The sequence below is a fragment of the Choloepus didactylus genome, chromosome 13, assembly GCF_015220235.1.
Source record: "Choloepus didactylus isolate mChoDid1 chromosome 13, mChoDid1.pri, whole genome shotgun sequence".
Lineage (NCBI taxonomy): Eukaryota > Metazoa > Chordata > Mammalia > Pilosa > Megalonychidae > Choloepus > Choloepus didactylus.
The window spans coordinates 17,034,895-17,059,015 of NC_051319.1; the positions used below are offsets into that span (position 1 = coordinate 17,034,895).

General features: G+C 36.6%; 1 non-coding gene and 1 pseudogene across 1 annotated transcript; both read right to left on the reverse strand.

Annotated features, from left to right (window-relative positions):
- Positions 1-296: 296 nt before the first annotated feature.
- LOC119508450 lies at positions 297-800 on the reverse strand (annotated as a pseudogene).
- A 21,690-nt stretch (positions 801-22,490) lies between these two features.
- Positions 22,491-22,597, reverse strand: LOC119508640. Its single transcript, XR_005211539.1, has one exon. It is a non-coding gene; the product is annotated as a U6 spliceosomal RNA (small nuclear RNA).
- Positions 22,598-24,121: the final 1,524 nt, after the last annotated feature.

A 24,121-nucleotide genomic window follows, 5' to 3' on the forward strand; every position in this document is an offset into this window, starting at 1 on the left:
GCCTGATTGTTTCATTTTCATACATACACATAAACAGATTAAGAGAAACTGACATTCACACTTTCACCTATTCAGAAAAGGTATCTTTCTTTCCTGCTTCATTCTAATTAATATTTAATTCCCATGATTTCTCACTTAACCAAAGTTCCCTTTATAAAAAAAGAAAGGATTTTTACATTGTTCTGAATGAAGCAGCCTAGCACACAATAATACTGACAAATATGTTACATCGTTAATATTAACATGGACATGAAAGCAGCGAACAGCTTCAGTGTATGAAATGCCACAAGAAGTCATTAACAAGGGAGGAGTTTTGTCAGTACGGTTTCTTCAAGAACACCACATGGGCTTTCAGTTTCCTCCTGCAGGAGATCTGCCTGCCCAGTTGCTTTGAGGACATTTTTCTTGGATGTTTCCTGAACTTCCCCCCCTAAGAGAAACTCACCCCAAATAAAATAAACCTTCTCAAAAATTAAAGATGATACCAAGTTCGCACACAGTGCCAAAATACTTGTCAAGTAATTCCACCTAACAGTGAACTATATCCAGGGTAATTAGTTCATTGTCCTGATCCTCAATAGCACAGCATATCATTTGTAAACAATCTTCAGATCTAGCCACTCAAGAACGCTGCACATTTTAGGTTTACATGCTAAAACTGTTTGAACAACTTCCTGTGATCTTTTCTTCTCTTTGTCTAACAGTGGGACATACCATTTCTGCAGTCAAATCTTTCCCTGACGACTAAAAAGCAACATCAACTGCATTGTGGCCGTGTGCTCTGGTCGCAGTGGAGCTGGGCCGGCAGCTGCCAACCACCATTTACTTTTTTTTTTTTTTTTTTTTTTAATCATCATTTTATTGAGATATATTCACATACCACGCAGTCATACAAAACAAATTGTACTTTCGATTGTTTACAGTACCATTACATAGTTGTACATTCATCAACTAAATCAATCCCTGACACCTTCATTAGCACACACACAAAAATAACAAGAATAATAATTAGAGTGAAAAAGAGCAATTGAAGTAAAAAAGAACACTGGGTACCTTTGTCTGTTTGTTTGCTTCCCCTACTTTTCTACACATCCATCCATAAACTAGACAAAGTGGAGTTTGGTCCTTATGGCATTCCCAATCCCACTGTCACCCCTCATAAGCTACATTTTTATACAACTGTCTTCGAGATTCATGGGTTCTGGGTTGTAGTTTAATAGTTTCAGGTATCCACCACCAGCTACCCCAATTCTTTAGAACCTAAAAAAGGTTGTCTAAAGTGTGCGTAAGAGTGCCCACCAGAGTGATCTCTCGGCTCGTTTTGGAATCTCTCTGCCACTGAAGCTTATTTCATTTCCTTTCACATCCCCCTTTTGGTCAAGAAGATGTTCTCCATCCCACGATGCCAGGTCTACATTCCTCCCCGGGAGTCATATTCCACGTTGCCAGGGATTCACTTCCCTGGGTGTCTGATCCCACGTAGGGGGGAGGGCAGTGATTTCACCTTTCAAGTTGGCTTAGCCAGAGAGAGAGGGCCACATCTGAGCAACAAAGAGGCATTCAGGAGGAGACTCTTAGGCACAAATACAGGGAGGCCTAGCCTCTCCTTTGCAGCAACCGTCTTCCCAAGGGTAAAACTTATGGTAGAGGGCTCAACCCATTAAACCACCAGTCCCCTACGTCTGTGGTCATGTTAGCAACCATGGAGGTGGGGTAGGCGAATACCCCTGCATTCTCCACAGGCTCCTCAAGGGGGCACTACATCTTTTTTTTTTTTTTCCTTGTTTGTCTTTTTTCTTTTCTTTTTTTTTTTTTTTAACTTTCCCTTCTTTTTTAAATCAACTGTATGAAAAAAAAAGTTAAAAAGAAAACAAACATACAATAAAAGAACATTTCAAAGAGACCATAACAAGGGAGTAAGAAAAAGACAACTAACCTAAGATAACTGCTTAACTTCCAACATGTTCCTACTTTACCCCAAGAAAGTTACATAATATAGCAACATTTCAGTGAACTTGTTCCTACTACATCCATCAGAAATTAACAGACCATAGTCATTTCTGGGCATCCCCAGAACGTTAAATAGCTTATCTGTTCTTCTTGGATTATTGTTCCCCCTTCCTTAATTGCTCTCTACTGCTAGTTCCCCTACATTCTACATTATAAACCCTTTGTTTTACATTTTTCAAAGTTCACATTAGTGGTAGCATATAATATTTCTCTTTTTGTGCCTGGCTTATTTCGCTCAGCATTATGTCTTCAAGGTTCATCCATGTTGTCATATGTTTCACCAGATCGTTCCTTCTTACTGCCGCGTAGTATTCCATCGTGTGTATATACCACATTTTATTTATCCACTCATCTGTTGAAGGACATTTGGGTTGTTTCCATCTCTTGGCAATTGTGAATAATGCTGCTATGAACATTGGCGTGCAGATATCTGTTCGTGTCACTGCTTTCCGATCTTCCGGGTATATACCGAGAAGTGCAATCGCTGGATCGAATGGTAGCTCTATATCTAGTTTTCTAAGGAACTGCCAGACTGACTTCCAGAGTGGCTGAACCATTATACAGTCCCACCAACAATGAATAAGAGTTCCAATTTCTCCACATCCCCTCCAGCATTTGTAGTTTCCTGTTTGTTTAATGGCAGCCATTCTAACCGGTGTTAGATAGTATCTCATTGTGGTCTTAATTTGCATCTCTCTAATAGCTAGTGAAGCTGAACATTTTTTCATGTGTTTCTTGGCCATTTGTATTTCCTCTTCAGAGAACTGTCTTTTCATATCTTTTGCCCATTTTATAATTGGGCTGTCTGTACTATTGTCATTGAGTTGTAGGATTTCTTTGTATATGCAAGATATCAGTCTCTTGTCAGATACATGGTTTCCAAAAATTTTTTCCCATTGAGTTGGCTGCCTCTTTACCTTTTTGAGAAATTCCTTTGAGGTGCAGAAACTTCTAAGCTTGAGGAGTTCCCATTTATCTATTTTCTCTTTTGTTGCTTGTGCTTTGGGTGTAAAGTCTAGGAAGTGGCCTCCTAATACAAGGTCTTGAAGATGTTTTCCTACATTATCTTCTAGGAGTTTTATGGTACTTTCTTTTATATTGAGATCTTTGGTCCATTTTGAGTTAATTTTTGTTGTAGGGGGTGAGGTAGGGGTCCTCTTTCATTCTTTTGGATATGGATATCCAACTCTCCCAGCCCCATTTGTTGAAAAGACCATTATGGCTCAGTTCGGTGACTTTGGGGGCCTTATCAAAGATCAGTCGGCCATAGATCTGAGGGTCTATCTCTGAATTCTCAATTCGATTCCATTGATCTATATGTCTATCTTTGTGCCAGTACCATGCTGTTTTGGCAACTGTGGCTTTATAATAAGCTTCAAAGTCAGGGAGTGTAAGTCCTCCCACTTTGTTTTTCTTTTTTAGAGTGTCTTTAGCAATTCGAGGCATCTTCCCTTTCCAAATAAATTTGATAACTAGCTTTTCCAAGTCTGCAAAGTAGGTTGTTGGAATTTTGATTGGGATTGCATTGAATCTGTAGATGAGTTTGGGTAGAATTGACATCTTAATGACATTTAGCTTTCCTATCCATGAACATGGAATATTTTTCCATCTTTTAAGGTCCCCTTCTATTTCTTTTAGTAGAGTTATGTAGTTTTCTTTGTATAGGTCTTTTACATCTTTGGTTAAGTTTATTCCTAGGTACTTGATTTTTTTAGTTGCTATTGAAAATGGTATCTTTTTCTTGAGTGTCTCTTCAGTTTGTTCATTTCTAGCATATAGAAACATTACTGACTTATGTGCATTAATCTTGTATCCCGCTACTTTGCTAAATTTGTTTATTAGCTCTAGTAGCTGTATCGTCGATTTCTCAGGGTTTTCTAGATATAAGATCATATCATCTGCAAACAATGACAGTTTTACTTCTTCTTTTCCAATTTGGATGCCTTTTATTTCTTTGTCTTGCCGGATTGCCCTGGCTAGCACTTCCAGCACAATGTTGAATAACAGTGGTGACAGCGGGCATCCTTGTCTTGTTCCTGATCTTAGAGGGAAGGCTTTCAGTCTCTCACCATTGAGTACTATGCTGGCTGTGGGTTTTTCATATATGCTCTTTATCATGTTGAGGAAGTTTCCTTCAATTCCTACCTTTTGAAGTGTTTTTATCAAAAAGGGATGTTGGATTTTGTCAAATGCTTTTTCAGCATCTATTGAGATGATCAATTGATTTTTCCCTTTCGAGTTTTTAATGTGTTGTAATACATTGATTGTTTTTCTTATGTTGAACCATCCTTGCATGCCTGGAATGAACCCCACTTGGTCATGGTGTATGATTTTTTTAATGTGTCTTTGGATTCGATTTGCAAGTATTTTGTTGAGGATTTTTGCATCTATATTCATTAGGGAGATTGGCCGGTAGTTTTCCTTTTTTGTAGCATCTTTGCCTGGTTTTGGTATTAGATTGATGTTAGCTTCATAAAATGAGTTAGGTAGTGTTCCATTTTTTTTCAATGTTTTGAAAGAGTTTGAGTAAGATTGGTGTCAGTTCTTTCTGGAAAGTTTGGTAGAATTCCCCTGTGAAGCCATCTGGCCCTGGGCATTTATTTGTGGGAAGATTTTTGATGACTGATTGGATCTCTTTGCTTGTGATGGGTTGGTTGAGGTCTTCTATTTCTTCTCTGGTCAGTCTAGGTTGTTCATATGTTTCCAGGAAATTGTCCATTTCTTCTACATTATCCAGTTTGTTGCCATACAGTTGTTCATAATATCCTCTTATAATTTTTTTAATTTCTTCAGGATCTGCAGTTATGTCACCTTTTTCATTCATTATTTTGTTTATATGGGTCTTCTCTCTTTTTGATTTTGTCAGTCTAGCTAGGGGCTTGTCAATCTTGTTGATCTTCTCAAAGAACCAACTTTTGGTGATATTTATCCTTTCTATTGTTTTTTTGTTCTCTATGTCATTTATTTCTGCTTTAATCCTTGTTATTTCTTTTCTTGTACTTGGTTTAGGATTGGTTTGCTGTTCATTTTCTAGCTTCTTCAGTTGATCCATTAGTTCTTTGATTTTGGCTCTTTCTTCCTTTTTAATATATGCGTTTAGTGCTATAAATTTCCCCCTGAGCACTGCTTTTGCTGCATCCCATAGGTTTTGGTATGTTGTGTTCTCATTTTCATTCGTCTCTATATATTTAGCAATTTCTCTTGCTATTTCTTCTTTAACCCACTGATTGTTTAGGAGTGTGTTGTTTAACCTCCAGGTATTTGTGAATTTTCTAAGTCTCTGATGGTTATTGACTTCTAATTGTATTCCATTGTGGTCAGAGAATGTGCTTTGAATAATTTCAATCTTTTTAAATTTATTGAGGCTTGTTTTATGTCCCAGCATATGATCTATTCTGGAGAAAGTTCCGTGAGCACTAGAAAAGTATGTGTATCCTGGTGATTTGGGATGTAATGTCCTGTAGATGTCTGTTAAATCTAATTCATTTATCAGATTGTTCAGGTTTTCAATTTCCTTATTGGTCTTCTGTCTGTTGATCTATCTATAGGAGAGAGTGATGTGTTGAAGTCTCCCACTATTATTGTGGAAACATCAATTGCTTCCTTTAGTTTTGCCAATGTTTCTCTCATGTATTTTGTGGCACCTTGATTGGGTGCATAGACATTTACGATTGTTATTTCTTCTTGCTGAATTGCCCCTTTTATTAGTATGTAGTGGCCTTCTTTGTCTCTCAAAACATCCCTGCATTTGAAGTCTATTTTATCTGAGATTAATATTGCTACACCTGCTTTCTTTTGGCTGTAGCTTGCATGCAATATTTTTTTCCATCCTTTCACTTTCAGTTTCTTTGTGTCCCTGTGTCTAAGATGAGTCTCTTGTATGCAACATATTGATGGTTCATTTTTTTTGATCCATTCTGCGAATCTATATCTTTTAATTGGGGAGTTTAATCCATTTACATTCAACGTTAAAACCGTGAAGGCATTTCTTGAATCGGCCATCTTATCCTTTGGATTATGTTTGCCATATTTTTCCCTCTCTCTATTAATATCCTTTATTGTACCCATACCGAATCTCTTTAGTACTGAACCTTTCTCCAGGTCTCTCTGTCCTGTCTTTGTTTCTCTGTCTGTAGGGCTCCCTTTAGTATCTCCAGTAGGGCAGGTCTCTTGTTAGCAAATTCTCTCAGCATTTCTTTGTCTGTGAAAAATTTAAGCTCTCCCTCAAATTTGAAGGAGAGCTTTGCTGGGTAAAGTATTCTTGGCTGGAAATTCCTCTCACTCAGAATTTTAAATATATCGTGCCACTGCCTTCTCGCCTCCATGGTGGCTGCTGAGTAGTCACTACTTAGTCTTATGCTGTTTCCTTTGTATGTGGTGAATTGCTTTTCTCTTGCTGCTTTCAGAACTTGCTCCTTCTCTTCTATGTTTGACAGTGTGATCAGTATATGTCTCGGAGTGGGTTTTTTTGGATTTATTCTATTTGGAGTTCGCTGAGCATTTATGATTTGTGTATTTATGTTGTTTAGAAGATTTGGGAAGTTTTCCCCAACAATTTCTTTGAATACTCTTCCTAGACCTTTACCCTTTTCTTCCCCTTCTGGGACACCAATGAGTCTTATATTCGGACGTTTCATATTATCTATCATATCCCTGAGGTCCATTTCGAGTTTTTCAATTTTTTTTCCCCATTCTTTCTTTTATGCTTTCATTTTCCATTCTGTCATCTTCCAGGTCACTGATTTGTTGTTCAACTTCCTCTAGTCTTGTACTATGAGTGTCCAGAATCTTTTTAATTTGGTCAACAGTTTCTTTAATTTCCATAAGATCATCCATTTTTTTATTTAGTCTTGCAATGTCTTCTTTATGCTCTTCTAGGGTCTTCTTGATTTCCTTCATATCCCGTACTAGGGTCTCATTGTTCGTCTTTAGTTCTTTGAGTAGCTGCTCTAGGTGCTGTGACTCTTCTGGTCTTTTGATTTGGGTGCTTGGGCTTGGGTTATCCATATCGTCTGGTTTTTTCATATGCTTTATAATTTTCTGTTGTTTTTGGCCTCGTGGCATTTGCTGAACTTGATAGGGTTCTTTTAGGGTTTGTAGACCAGTTGAAGTCCTTATCTCTAATTTATCAGATCTACAGCTTCGTGGAGTACACTTTCTCTAACTAGCCAGCAGGTGGCGTCCACGAGCCACCTGTTCTCCACAAGCCAGATCTCCCCTGCTTAGCCTTTTTGGTGAGTAGGGGAGTGAGTCTTGTGGGGCCCAATTGGTGTACCAAGCTTGCGTGTGTAGTTGGTGTTGCCTGCCCTGTATGTGGGGCGTGTTTCTGGGCAGTGGGGGAGGGGGGGTGGCCCTAACAATCAAATCTCCCTGATGATCCTAGAGTTTTAAAGCTGCTGCAATAGTCTAATCCTTCAGTTCAGTCCTGCCACAGTTTGTCTCTGCCACTGACCCACAAGTCTTTGGTATTGGCGTATGGCTCCTGAGACTTGCAAGTGGGCCCCTCTTCCAGGCTGTGCACCCCGGGTCCTCTGTTGAGGGATGACTGTGCTATGTCACAGGTGAGTGCCGTCCCCCCAGGGCAGTTCTGGGCTGCTGGGCTGTGTTGGGAGGCTCCCAGTCTGCTCAAATGATGGCTGAATGGGGCTCTGTTAATTCACACTGCTCCCCCTTCCCAGCTCTGGGACATTCAGCTGAGGTTGCAGGGAAGGCTAATGTCCACGCCCAGTTTTGTGGTGTGTGCCTGTTATTTGAAGCACTTCCGTCACACTGGGTTGTCTGGGGCAGCTCTGGGCTATGGGGCTGGCGATGGGCAGGAGTGTTTCCTGTCCACCAGGATGGTGGCTGTGAGCGGACACCCCCCTTTTCTTGGGAAGTTGTGTTGTTTAGTGAATTTTCTCAGCCACTGGATTATTGCCTTTTGTCTCAGAGCCCTCTTAGTTCTGCTCTTGACTTGACGTGCCCAAATTTCAATTCTTTGAAGCTTTTTGTATTGAGCTTCTTAGAGTAATTGTTTTAGAAAAAGCAAATAGGATTTAAAAAAAAAAAAAAAAAAAAAAAAAAAAAAAAACGGCCCTCCTCAGAGATCTAATGGGTTATTGAAATGCTAATAGACAAAGCAACCAGGGCCATTAAGGAAAGGTGCACAGGGCAGAGAGATCAGCTTTGCTTCGGGATTTGCATATGCGCCTCAAGGCCTGATCTCCGCCCTTCCCCTTTCTGTGTTCACCAGAACTCCAAAAATCCTCTGCTTTTATTTTGGAGTTTTTTCGTGTTGTTTTTTTTCTATGCCTGTCTCCTCTCTGCTGGGCTGGCTGCTCTCAGAGTCTCTGGTGTCTGGTCTCAGTCTATCTATGGTTGGAGTTTGAATCAGTAGAATGAGTTTCCGATAAGAGCAGCCACTGCAATTCTCCCTTCTCCTTCCCGGAGCTGACAGCCCCTCCTCCCCCGGGACTGAGCCTGGCAGGGAGGGGCGCGGGTCCCCTGGCCGCAAAAACTTACAGATTTCGCTGATCTCAGCAGTTCCACGTTTTCATGAGTGTTGTATGAAGTATGCCCAAAGACAGATTGCTCTGTGGTGTCCAGTCCACGCAGTTCCTGGCTTTTTACCTACTTTCCTGGAGGAGTAACTAAAACATACAGCTCACCAGTCTGCCATCTTGCCCCGCCTCCTCCATTAGCTTTTTCCACCATTTACTTTTGAAAAAGGAAGTCTCCATGAATGCCTTTCTGACCAAAAGTTAGTAACAGTTTTCTATTTCATTTCAAACAAATCAGGCACTACTCAGAATTTGGTTAGAACGTTCCAACTACATACTAGTGTGGAGTTAGAGAACCCTTCCATTTATTCAGAATGGCTGAAGAATGATCATTACACATAATATGTATGGATTATTAATTTTCAAAAGAGTAAAACAATAAACTATCTTGGTTCTTATACTTATGCACACTCTTAGTTATCTATTTATTTGTTTGTTTTTATGTTTTACAGGACCTTACAATGTTGCCAGTGTCAACACAAGAACAAATAGATTCAATCTAACAAAAAACAGATATTTTTTGACTTGAATAAAAGATATTTCAACATTTTACTGAAGATATCGAACATATACAAATTTTGCATAAATTTGTACTAAATATATGACTACCATGAAGGCAACAAAAAAATCAGCTTATCTTATGTTATCTTTTTCCCTAACCCTAACTCCTTTAGTTCCCCAACAAAACTGATTATTTGAGCTTTTTGATCTTTTGAATTTTGAATGAATAAGGGTTTGCTTTGTCACTCCTCCAAGGATCTTCAGTGATTACACCGTGGACATTGCAAATGAGATTGTAGAGCATTGAAATGCAGCTCTTATAAGAACCAATAATGGTGTTTGGTACAAAAGGACAGTGAACTATTGACTGATGGTCTGTTATTTTTGACTGTTCCTTACTTAACCAACAATGGTTTTAACAACAAGGAGAATTCTTGATATGTAGGTTTAGATCACAGCTAAATACCAAAACTGTTCACAATCAAGGGTTTTGTAAAAAGACTGTTAGTGTGAGCAATTTTGCTTATAAGGCTGATGAACAAATCAGCAGGTATGAATTGCTGTAGTTATAAACTGGAGCATTGCTGCTGTAAATTTGCCATCAGAGATTTCTAGTTTATGGTTAATGTTTATATGAATGAGTTTAGAAGAAAGACATATTTGAATTGTCATAGGGTTACCCTTTTATTTCTACAGTACTGAAAGTTGAAATCTGAGTTCCTGAATGTACCTTTTTTTTTCTTTTGTGCCTGTGTTCTCAAAGACAAAGTAAGCTGCTTATTAGAAATTGGGAAATATATTTCAAATATAACTTTATCAATGTTGTTCGGTCAAAAACAACCAGGAATACAGTTGTAGTTGAACAAGTTGGATTTATTATTCATTGAGATAAGGGAAGACAGACAGCAGGGAGAATAGTGGAGTGTTCCAGTGAAAGGATGTTGGGAAAAAATTATTATAGGACATGGGCTTGTGTTGGGTGATTCGGGGTAGGGTATAAGGAAGCAGGAGTTTGCTCTGGAATGGATGCTGTTGGGAAGTGGGGTAATTCTTATTTAGGAGAAGGGAAAATCAGACCTAAGCTAAGACCAAAATTGGTAAAGAAACAGCAGTCATTCATATTAGCCAGGATAGGAGGATGTTTTAGTATTCTGTGGCCTGGACTATGTTCAAGTCTTGTGTGTGTACAGACTTGATTATGGAGAGACCTTATTTTTGTCTTGATCCATCATAGTCACGGAGTGGCCTTGTTTGGTGTTGGTGATCTGTAAAATTAGTTCAACAGAGAACACCACAGTCTAGCTGTGAGTGCCAGGTGACTTCTCAGGTGTCAGGGGCTACTTTTCTCTTTCTCAACTATTAGGTCATTAATCAGCTAAATTAATGATCATTGACTTCAAATATTGTTTCCAATATTCCACGTTTTATGAAATTCAAATATAAACCTACTCAAAATATGGGGCAGAAATCATTACACTTCTAAAGATCTACCAAGTTATTGCAATTTTTTGTCAACTTCAGTGACAAATTATTAGCAATAAATTCTTTGCCATTAAATTAAAAAATCAAGGAGTGTTAATTTTGTATTTGCTAATTTATTTTTCCTCATTTTACAAAATTTTGATCTGCATAAGGTGGCATCCAGTGGAATATCAGTATGGCCCAACATCTTGTCCTTAGATTCATAGACTCCAAAATTCAGTATATGAGACTATTCTGCTAAGATTGAGCTCTAGGGCACATATGAACACTAGCCAAATTCACAGGATACTAATGTATCTACAAGAATGCTAGTGAATTAATTTATAATAATAAATTAGCTGTCAATAGTAATAATAATTAATGCTTATTGAGTACCAGTGATGGAGGGCATATGACATGAGTTAGCCCATGAAACCTTCACAGCACCCTTATGTGGTGGTCACTGGGTTATTTGTGAAACACTAGACTAGCAAACCTCAGTCTGCCCATCCTCTTTCTCCAGGAGCCTTATTACTTCCCCCACTCCCCCCCATGGTAATCTCTTTTTTATTAAAAATAACATTTATTGATTTAATGTGTTTCCTCCATTATTTGCTCAGTTATGCATCTCTAACACATCAAGATCAGGTTTAATGACTTGATCAAGAAAATCTAAATATTGAAAAGCCTAGGCTTTTTTGTGTGTGTGGGGGGGGTGAGAGGTGCTTTTTATCTATTACAATAAATGCTTAAGGTCAAAAATTTGAAAAGTAATAGCAAGGTACATAGAAGAAAAAAGAGCCATAATCCTCCCACCTAGAGGCAACCAGTTATGGATAACATTTTGGGTTCAATTCTTCTAGGGATTTTTGTACACATTTGACATCATAATGAATACACAATTGAGATCTCTGCTTTTTTCTCACACAACATTATATTGTAAGCATCTTCACCATCTTTAAAAATGTGGAGACATATTTATGGCCAAATGATTTTTGACTAGGAAGCCAAGTCCACTCAATGGGGAAAGAACAGTCTCAAGAAATGGTGCTAGGAAAACTGGACATCCACATGCAAAAGAATAAAAGTAGACCCCTACCTCACACCATATACAAAAATTAAAAATTAGGCCTGGATTAAAGGTCTAAATATAAGTGCTAAAATTATAAAATTCTTAGAAGAAAACATAGGGAAATATCTTCATTGTATTAGGCAATGGATTATTTGACTTACACTGAAAACATGGACAACAAAAGAAAAAAATCGATTAATTGAACTTTATCAAAATTAAAACTTTTTATGCATCTATAGACATTATCAAAAAAAGTAAAAAAGAGAACCTGCAGAAGGGGGGATGCTATTTGGAAACTGTATATCTGATAAAGGTTTAATATCAAGCATATGTAAAGAACTGCAATAATTCAACAAGAAAATGATAAACAACCCAATTAAAAAATGGGCAAAGGACTTTAATAGAAATTTCTCCAGAGAAGATATACAAGTGACCAATAAACATATAAAAAGAGGCACAACATCATTAGCCATTAGGGAAATGCAAATCAAAACCACAATGAGGTACCACTTCACTGCCATTAGGAAGGCTTTGTTAAAAAAAAGAAAAAACAGAAAATAACAAGTGTTGGTGAGGATGTGGAGAAAAAGGGACACTTCTGCATACTAGTGGGAACGTAATATTGTGCAGCTGCTGTGGAAACAGTTTAGTGGTTCCTCAGAAATTTAAATGTAGAATTACCATATAACATGACAACTCTATCTCTATGTATATAACCCAAAGAGTTGAAACAGGGACTCAACAAGATATTTAACTTCAATGTTTACCACAGAATAATTCACAATAGACAAAAGGTGGAAGCAACTGAAGTGTCCATCAGCAGAAGAATGGAAAAACAAAATGTGGACTACACATACAATGGAGTATCATATGGTTGTAAAAAGGAATGAAACTTGAAGACATCATGTTGAGTGAAATAAGCCAGACATAGGAAGACAAATATTGTATGATTTCTCTTATATGAAATACTTAGAATAAGCAAATTCATAAAGACAGAAAACAGAATAGAGGTTACAGCTGTATTAGGTAGGGTTCTCTATGGAAACAGAATCAACAAGAGATATCTGTAAATATAAGATTTTATAAAAGTGTCTCATGCAACTGTGGGGATGCACAAATCCAAATTCCATACAACAGGCAGCAAACTGGCAACACCAATGAAGGTGTTCAATGAGCTCCTCAGGAAACGCTTTGCTGGCTAACCGAAGAATTGAAGGTCCTTTCTCTCTCTTCCTTAAAAGTCTTCAACTGATTGGATTAAATCCAGCTGATTGAATTCTCTCATTGTGGAAGACACACCGATCATTGATGTAATCAGTCATAGGTGCTGTCAATTGACTGATGATTTAATAAACCAGCCACAAATGTCCTAACAGTAATGGTTAGGACAGTGCTTGCATGACCAGACACCTGGACACCATCACCTGGCCAAGTTAACACATAATCCTATCACACCAGGAATGGGGGGAGGGGAGGTAGAATGGAAAGTTAATGCAAAAAGAGTACAGGATTTCTGTTTGGGGTGATGGATGGAAACATTCTGTTAATGAATGGTGGTGAGGGTAGTTCAACATTGTGAATGTGATTAATCCCACTGAATGGAACCCTCAACATAGGTTGAGATGGGAACATTTATGTTGTATATAGGTTTCCATAATTTTTTAAAAAAAGAGCAACTAAAGAGAAAATGATAGATTCAACACATTATACTGGACTGGATCTAATAAGAGGAGAAAAGTCTCAAATTTACTTTGGGACATATGAAAAAATTGGAATATAGATTGTATGCTTTATTTCAATGTTAAATTTCTTGAACTTGAATATCCTTCTTCCTAGGAAATGTACATGGAACTATTATATGTTCAAGGAGCATGATGTATACAACTTATTCTCAAATTTTCAGAAAATAGATTAGATAGATAGATAGGTAGAAAGGTAGATAGATGATGGCTGATAGAGGAGAGAAAGAGAATGATATGGCAAATGTGGCAAAATGTAAAATTGATATCTTGGATTTTCTTTTTTTGGGGGGGGTATGTTGGAGTTCTCTGTAAGCATTCTGTATTATTTTTGCAACTGTCCTGTAAGTCTGAAATGATTTCAAAATAAAATGTTTGAGAAAAAATGTAAAAAAAGATTTAATTTAAATATTCATATAAAACAAAGAAAATATCTCCTTTTTCAAATATTAAAACATTTATATGTAAGGATACGTATCAATTTAATTTGATCACCACTCCCATTCCTCAGTATGAGAATGTCACTATTTAAATAAATGGGCCATTCCCTGAGTTATTTCTACTATGTTCCTATGCAGCATTGCCATAATGAACATTCCTTGATACATGTTTCTTCAGGCTTGAAGAAAATGAAATTTGGGATTGTAGGGTACATTATTTTCTATAAATAAAAATGTTCACCACAGGATAATTCACAATAGCCAAAAGGTGGAAGCAACTGAAGTGTCCAGCAACAGAAGAATGGAGAAACAAAATGTGGACTATACATACAAAAGAGTATTATTTGGTACTGTCAATTTACTTTGATGCTTAAATAAAAATTCATTGTATAGTTTTAATGTTGGGCTTCAAATGCTTTGGTAAAAATATCTTTGTCCATATATTTTTGGGTTTATTTCATTTCCTTTCATTTCTAAAAGAAGAACTACTTATTCAATGGGCAAAACTATTTTTGAGACCTCTTGATACATAGATCAAATTGTTTTCTAGAAGGATTATTTCAATTTAGAATCTCACCAAGAATGTATTAAATACTCATTTTACCAGCCCATCCGACATTAGGTGTTATCATTTAAAATACATTTTTTTCAATTTGACAAGAAAGAAATTGCATGTTATTTTAATTTGTTTCTGTGATAACTAGTGAGTTTGAATATTTCATATACTCACTAGTGGACTGTACTTCCTATTTTGTAAGCTGCCTTTTCATATTCTTTGCCCATTGGATACTGTAGCCTTGGTGACTTTTGTATCGAGGGGCGTGATGGCTCCGCGGACTTGAGACTGGTGCGGTAGCAGAGCACCCACACTTAGAAGGGGCTCACCCTTGGTTTAAGCTCTGCTATTGCAATTGTGAAAGTCCCAATACTTTTAGAACACAAAGAACACAAAGCCCCAAGTTTTGATTTGGCACTGGACCCTGTAAATTATTGAGCCATTCCTGTCAGTTCCCATTAGCTTTACGTAAAGCAAGGGAATTAAATTTGGTCATGTTGTTCTAGTTTCCTAATGCTGCGGAATGCAAAACACCAGAGACGGATTGGCTTTTATAAAAAGGGGGTTTATTTGGCTACACAGTTACAGTCTTAAGGCCATAAAGTGTCCAAGGTAACACATCAGTAATCAATTGGGTACCTTCACTGGAGGATGGCCAATGGCGTCCGGAAAACCTCTGTTAGCTGGGAAGGCACGTGGCTGGCGTCTGCTCCAAAGTTCTGGTTTCAAAATGGCTTTCTCCCAGGACGTTCCTCTCTAGCAAGCTTGCTCCTCTTCAAAACGTCACTCACAGCTGCACTGAGTTCCTTCTCTTTGAGTCAACTCATTTATATGGCTCCACTGATCAAGGCCCGCCCTGAATGGGTGGGGCAATGTCTCCATGGGAATATCTCATCAGAGTCATCACCCACAGCTGAGTGGGGCACATTCCAAGCAAATCTAATCAGCACCAAAACGTCTGCCCCACAAGACTACATCAAAGATAATGGCGTTTGGGGGACACAATACATTCAAACTGGCACACACGTGTTATACTTTTTTTTTAGAAAACAAAAAAAAAGATTTTCTTCATTTTATTTTCTATGAACAAAACACATGTTCATGTAAACTTTTAATATATAAAGGCATTACATAGAAATTAAGAGTAGCATATAGTTCCATCTCTGGTGATGACTACGAATTTTTGTGTATATTATGTATATTTCTCCAAATTTTTAATGATGTTTGGCAATTTCAGCAACAGCTCTTCAGGCAATTGTGAACTGTTGGAGTGTAAGATAACCATGAGCCACCAAAAAGGTTGCCTGCCCGAAATTCAATCATCTGATCATCATCTGATCTTCCACCACCTTCCAAAGAAAAATTCCCTCTCATTCCTTCTCCTTCAAAAGGAGCCTTTCTCTTTTGGTAAGTACTATACACTTTTATTTACTACAGTTAATGTAAAACTTAAATTTATTTATTTTCAAAAAATGTTTAGAACTTATATAATCTTATTTTCATTGTTCTGTTGAAAAATTTTCTATTCGTCAAACTTGTTTGGGTCTCTTGGGATGGACCCAAACAATTTTTCCCCATTAAAATTATTGGAAACACTATTCATTTAGTGGCAGGACCTTTAGGAATGAATTCAAGTCATTAATTGAGAGTTAAGTATTATTAAATATTATTTTATTTGCAAATATTTTTGCATATTTTGTGAAAATGAACTATTCATTTTGTATCCTGTCCTTATCTTAGGCATTATATCTTGGACCTCTTTCTATAGTGGTATATATAAATCTTTTAATAAAGATTTTAAAGTAGATTTTTGTACACAGTCTTGTTTAATGCAATTAAGCTTTAAATATTTCTTCTAAAATCTCCTTTTAAGTATTATTTAATATCTTTTTGTGCATGTCTTTCTTCTAGGTGCTTTTCAGTTTAATCCCTGGCCACTGGGTTTATCATGTATGTCTAGTGATTTTGATTTATAGGTTGGTAGTGCATGACTTGCTTCCAATCCAATGTAGAATTTCCCTCAAAGAGCACAGTATTTTTATAGATGTGGGGGGAAAGTTGTGGAATGCTGACTCTTTTTCTGATGACTATTTGATGGTTTACTTTACATCGTAAGGCTTGGTGCCCAGATTAAGCTCAATGTCCCTCTCTGTAGATAAGCCAAAGAAGCTATAATTCATATTTAAAGCTATGCATTTCCTCTTTCATTATTCTGGCTCTGCAGCCCATTTTTACTCTTTGGATAAGTAAAACAGACAGGTATCAGTATTCCAAAACTACATGATAAGGCTGTTTCCCTTCATGGTCCAAGAATTCCCTCCCCCTTCTGCTTGCCTAGTTTTTAAGAATCACTTAATATCTCATCAAGACCACAAATATGCACTTCGGAATAATCAAGCTTTCACTTTTCCATGCCCCTGGAGAAATCATTCCCCTAATCCATAGACTTTAAGTGGATATTGTAGGAGTGAGGGAAGAGAATTTCATTTTGTATTTTCTTGGTTCAATTCTGCAAGATTTATAACTAAATAATTTATATTTTATTATGATAGTAAATCAAAGACATTTTCAAATGCCTTATTGATGCCTTGAAACATTTCATATGTTTTATCTCTAATATGATAGAATAATATGAATTAGTAAGTATAATTTTTTTTGCTCTTAAATAATTTCTCTTATAATTACATTTTTCCTTCAGCTAATCACATTTACTGGACTAACTTTCAATAGTCTTTTTTCCTGAGGATATATTTTCTCCCTATAAAAAATAAATGCCTTGCAGTGGGAAAAGAATTTGGAGAAGATACATTTAAAAACAGAGGAGACATGGACCCTTAAACATGACAGATTTAAATGTTTTCATTCTACATTTTAATTTGTAGATCAGTGAAATATATATTCATTTTTTCTGCAAGTTTTATTAAATTATTTTTTCCTTCTTATTAACCCATATTTTCCTGTTAGGATGCATTTTCATGCCTTTTTTCCTCCATGAAAAATTTCCACCTATAACACTGACTTCCCCCTTTTGGCTATCTTAACACATTTCTACAGTTCATATAAGAGAAACACTTTCCATACACTTTTAGCCATGGCCCTGTTCGCTTTTTCCAAAACAAACTCTTAAGATGAGCTGTTTTATAGTGTGAATTTAATTTATGATGTCAAACTACAGCATTTATTTTTAGGAAATAAGTTAGCAAGAATAATATGAATGTTTCAATCAGCTCAAATATAAAAACAGGGGTTGTAGATATAGATTAGCATTTAATTTATTTCTGTAATTATTTTGGCTATAAAATGTGGAGAACATTCTTCTTCACCCAAATTTTGATAGATATTTAATAGCTTGACTTTCTGGATACTCTTCAATTAAACAGATGGCAGAGGAAGCCAAAAATGAATTAACTGGCAGCACAACTATCAATTTGTTGGTGACCTCCAGGATATTCCTATGTAACATTTTAAAGTTTTTTGTTTTTTTTTTATATTGGAAACATATGTTCCATAAATTTTGCTATTTTTACCATTTTGAAGAGTACAATTAAGTGGCATTAGTTACATTTACAAGGTTTTGCTAACCTCACCTCTATCTATTACCAAAACATTTTCATTACCAAATCAGAAACTGTACCCATTATACAATAACTCCGCATCACCGCTACCCCCCACCCCTGCTATCCTGTACTCTGCTATCTGCTTTCATAAATTTGAGCATTCTATTTATTTCATATAAGTGTAATCATACAATATCTGTTCTTCTGTGTCTGGCTTATTTCACTCAACATGATGTCCTCAAGATTCATCCGTGTAGTAGCATGTATCAGAACTTCACTCCTTTTTACAGCTGAATAATATGCCATTGTATGTATATACCACATTTTGTTTATCCATTCACTGGTTGATGGACAGTTGGGTTCCTTCCATCTTTTGGCAATTGTGAATAATGCCACTATGAACATGGGTGTACAAATATCTGTTTGACTCTCTGCTTTCAATTCTTTTATGTTTAACTTTCTGTGGTTGCACCATTTTACATTTCTACCAGCAATATATGAAGGTTCCAATTTCTATGCATCTCCCTTACCCTTGTCATTTTCCATTTTTAAAAAAATTATAGCCATCCTAGTGGGTGTGAAGTGATATTTCATTGTAGTTTTATTTATTTATTTATTTTTATTTAAAAAAAAACTTTTTTTATTGTGATAGTTCACATACCATACAATTATCCAAAGATCCAAAGTGTACAATCATTTGCCCCCAGTACCATCATACAGCTAGGATTTATCACCACAATTAAATTTTTTTCAATTTTTAGAACATTTTCATTACTCCAGAAAAGAAATAAAGACAAAGAAGGAAAAAGAAAAGAAAAGAAAAGAAAACTCAAATCCTCCCATATCCCTAACCAACCCCCCTCCATTGTTGACTTGTAGTATTGGTATAGTATATTTGGTACTGTTAATGAAAGAACATTGAAATACTACTAACTATAGTATATAGTTTGCAATAGGTATATATTTTTTCCCCTATATGCCCCTCTATTATTAACTTTTAGTTGTAGTGTCATATCTTTGTTCTGGTTCATGAAAGAGATTGCTAATATTTGTACAGTTAATCTTGGACATTGCCCACCACAAGATTCACTGTTTTATACATTCCCATCTTTTAACCTCCAACTTCCCTTCTGGTGACATACATGACTCTGAGCTTCTCCTTTCCACCACATTCACGCACTATTCAGCACTGTTAGTTATTCTCACAGCTTGCTACTGTCAGCTCTGTTCATTTCCAAACATTTAAGTTCATCCTAGTTGAACATTCTGCTCATACTAAGCAACTGCTCCCCATTCTTTAGGCTCATTCTATATCCTGGTACCTTATATTTCATGTCTATGAGTTCACATATTATAATTAGTTCCTGTCAGTGAGAACCTGCAGTATTTGTCCTTATGTGTCTGGTTTACTTCACTCAGTATATTGCCCTCAAGGTTTCGTCATCAACCCATTTTTTTTTTTTTTTAAGATGGTTTTGTTCACATGCCATACATTCCATCCTAAGTAAACAATCAATGGTTCTCTGTATAGTCACATATTTATGTGTTCACCATTCTCACCACTGTCTGTATAAGGACATCTACATTTCTTCCACAAAGCAGGAGAAAGAATCAAAGAAGGTAGAGAGGCAAAAGAAAAAGAAAAAAGAAAGAGAGAGCGAGAAAAAAACAACCATGACAGCTAGGAAGCAGCAAAAGGAAAGATAACCTTAGATCAAAGTAGAATAATCTTTGATCAACACCACCAATGCCAAGAGTCTCACACCCCTCCCCAATGGCCCCCTCTTATCTGCATTTACCTTGTTATATTGCCTTTGTTACATTAAAGGAAGCGTAATACAATGATTCTGTTAAGTATAGTCTCTAGTTTATGTTGATAGTATTTTTCCCCCAATACCTCCCTATTTTTAACATCTTGCAAGGTTGACATTTGCTTGTTCTCCCTCATGAAAAAACATATTTGTACATTTTATCACAAGTGTTGAACACTCTAGGTTTCACTGAGTTATACAGTCCCAGTCTTTATCTTTCCTCTTTTCTGCTGATGTCCCACATGCTCCTAACCTTCCTCTTCAACCATATTCATAGTAAACTTTGTTCAGTGTACTTACATCGCTGTGCTACCATCACTCAAGATTGTGTTCCAAACCTCTCACTCCTGTTTTCCTATCAGTCTGTAGTGCTCCCTTTAGTATTTCCTGTAGGACAGGTATCTTGTTCATAAACACTCTCATTGTCAGAGAATATTTTTTTTTAATTTTAATTTTTATTGAGATTGTTCACATCCCATACAATTATCCAAAGATCCAAAGGGTACAATCAATTGCCCCCGGTACCCTCATACAGCTATGCATCCATCATCACTATTAATTTTTGTTCTATTTAGAAACTTTTCGTTACTCCAGACAAGAAATAAAGACAAAGAAGTGAAAAAAAAAAAAAAGAAAAGAAAAAGAAAAAAGAAAAGGAAACTCAAATCCTCCCATACCCCTAACCAACCCCCTCCATTATTAACTCATAGCTTTGGTATAGTACATTTGTTACTGTTTATGGAAAAATGTTGAAATACTTCTGACAGTACTATATAGTTTGCAATAGGTATATATTTTTTCCCTATATGCCCCTCTATTATTAACTTCTGTTTGTATTGTCATACATTTGTTCTGGTTCATGGAAGAGATTTCTAATATTTGTACAGTTAATCAACCCATTTTTTTTTAAAGATGGTTTTGTTCACATGCCATACATTCCATCCTAAGTAAATAATCAATGGTTCCCTGTATAGACACATATTTATGTGTTCACCGCCTTCACCACTATCTATATAAGGGCATCTACATTTCTTCCACAAAGCAGGAGGAGGAGTCAAAGAAGGTAGAGAGACAAAAGAAAAAGAAAAAATAAAGAGGAAAAAAGCAAACAAACCAACCAACAATCAAAAAAATGACAGCTAGGAAGCAGCAAAAGGAAAGATAACCTTAGATCAAAGTAGAATAGAGTCAGACAATACCAACAATGTCAAGTGTCTCACATCCCTCCCCTATGCCCCCTTCTTATCTGCATTTACCTTGGTATATCACCTTTGTTACATTAAAGGGAACATAATACAATGATTCTATTAATTATAGTCTCTAGTTTATGTTGATTGCATCCCTCCCCCAATGCCTCCCTATTTTTAACACCTTGCAAGGTTGACATTCTCTTGTTCTCCCTCGTGAAAGAACATATTTGTACATTTTATCACAATTGTTGAACACTCTAGGTTTCACCGAGTTACACAGTCCCAGTCTTTATCTTTCCTCCTTTCTTCTGGTGTCCCACATGCTCCCAACCCTCCTCTCTCAACCATATTCATAGCTATCTTTGTTCAGTGTACTTACATTGCTGTGCTACCATCTCCCAAAATTGTGTTCCAAACCTCTCACTCCTGTCTTCTCCTATCACTCTGTAGTGCTCTCTTTAGTATTTCCTGTAGGGTGGATGTCTTGTTCACAAAGTCTCTCACTGTCCATTTGTCAGGAAATTTTTGAGCTCTCCCTCATATTTGAAGGACAGTTTTGCTGGATATAGGATTCTTGGTTGGTGGTTTTTCTCTTTCAGTATCTTAAATATATCACACCACTTCCTTCTTGCCTCCATGGTTTCTGCTGAGAGATCTGCACAGTTTTATTAAGCTTCCTTTGTATGTGATGGATCACTTTTCTCTGGCTGCTTTCAGGATTCTCTCTTTGTCTTTGACGTTTGATAATCTGATTATTAAGTTTCTTGGTGTAGGCCTATTCAGATCTATTCTGTTTGGAGTATGCTGTACTTCTTGGATCTGTAATTTTATGTCTTTCATAAGATATGGGAAATTTTCATTGATTATTTCCTCTATTATTGCTTCTGCCCCTTTTCCCTTTTCTTCTCTTTCTGGGACACCAATGATATGTACATTCTTGTATTTCATTTTGCCCTTAATTTCCTGGAGATGTTGCTCATATTTTTCCATTCTTTTCTCCATCCTTTCTTTCGTGTGTAGGCTTTCAGATGCCTTGTTCACCAGTTCTTGAGTGTTTCTTTCTGCCTCTTGAGATCTGCTGTTGTGTGTTTCTGTTATGTCTTTCATCTCTTGTGTTGTGCCTTTCATTTCCATAGATTCTCCCAGTTGTTTTTTTGAACTTTTGATTTCTGCCTTATGTACACCCAGTGTTTTCTTTATAGCCTTTATTTCTTTTCCCATATCTTCTCTAAACTTTTTGAATTGATTTAGCATTAGTTGTTTCAATTCCTGTATCTCAGTTGAAGTGCAAGTTTGTTCCCTTGAGCCATAACTTCATTTTTCTTAGTGTAGGTTATAGTTTTCTGTTGTCTAGGCATCTGATCTCCTTGGCCATCCCAATCAGGTTTTCCCAGACAAGAACAGGCTCAGGTCCCAGAAGGAAGAAATATTCAGTATCCACTTTCCCTGATGGTGTGTCTTTCATTGTAGTTTTGATTTGCATTTCTCTAATGGCAAGTGATGTTGAGTATCTTTTCATGTGCTTATTGGCCATTTGTATAGCTTCTTTTGTGAAGTTTCTGTTCAAGTCCTTTGCCCGTTTTTAAATTGCACTTTTTGTCTTTTTGTTGTTGAAAAAATATGAAATGCTTCATAAATTTGCATGTCATCTTTGTACAGGAGCCATGTTAATCTTCTCCATATTGGTCCTATTTCAGTATATGTGCTGCTGAAGTGAGCACCCGTATAACATATTTGAGGGATCAGATTGCATTTTTTTTTTAATCATGGTTTCAACATGAAATTCTAATCAAACAACTGCAAAGAACCTCCCTAGGACCTATAGAACTCAGTTTGGAAAACAAAGACCTAGAATATTCAGAATTTTGAGCAAAGAAACTATCTTTTAGGCTTCGTAGTCAAAGTCTTATCTCATATCTGATTGTAGTGTGCTCTTGTTAGTAGAAAATTTATGCCTTAAATTTAAGTAGTACCTTTAATTGAAAAGCCTCAAGTTAATAAGTGATGGAAACAACCACTGTTTTGATGGTCTAGGACCAATCCTTACTGGTGAATGTAACATTTTCCACAGGTATACACCATATAATTACTTAGGCATTTCTATTTTAAGCTGTACATTTAATGATGAGCTAGTGATTGCTGCTCTGCTTTCTGTTTTTATTTTAAAAGGTTTTAAAGCTGTGGTATGAGTTGATACATGGTATGTCAGGGTAACACAGGCTTAGGGAAAACAGAGATTCTCAACAAATTACCACTTTATTACGTACACAATACAAAGGGTCCAGAAGAGCAAGGAAAGGAACCCCATCATGGCCAGTCCCCTGGGAATGCCAATTGCTTGTGCCACGGTCAATGGATGGAGACTCCACTTTGAGTCAGAGAAGAGGGTCACCTTTGCTGCCCAAGAGCTGAGTATGTATATACTCCATAGGAAGGGGCCCTTGCCATTGAGAGTGCTTGCCTTGATAAGTAGCTGAAACTGCTTGTTCTCAGTTTCAGTTTCAAGGTATGGTTAGGCCATTCATTAGACTTAATGTCTTCCCCAGGTGTGGGATAGAAACATATTGAAACATCTGCATATGATAGAAAAGAAGGAGGACTGAGAGGTGGCTGCTAGGCATGTCTGTGACTTCTCCAGCATAAGCCACTGGTGCTAGGCAATTTGAGATGTTTTGTGATTCATGCTAATTTTTACTCAAAAGAGTAAGTTTTTTACAACATAAGTAAATTTTTTAAAAGGTGGCTTTTATGTATGTTTGTCAAGACTTGGCTAGTTAACATCAATAATTATTGAACTGAATTGAACCTTCAGTAAAGAGAATGGGCACACAAAAATTCAGAGGTCTCATTTTTTGTACTAATTTTTTTCTCAAAAAGAAAAAAGGCAAAGTGTTTTAAACAGGAGTGTATTAATACTCTTAATGTTAAAAAAATTCAGTATCGCATTATTTCTAAGAACATAGAAAACTAAAATTTTGCTTTGCATTTGTATTCTAATGATGGAAATGAAAACATTGTTACTCAATCAGAATGCATTGGAGTATTGGCAAAAAAGGAAATTTTCTTTTCATAGAATATACAGTGAATACACTCTATTGGCAAGTCTGTGAAGAAACAAGCTCTCATGTATTATGGGTGGGAGTGAGAGTTGGCATAACTCTTAAGTAAGTAAGGCAAAATTACTAGTGCATATTAATCCTTTAACCCAGCAATTCCCCTTCTCAGAATTTTTTTTTTTTTTTTTT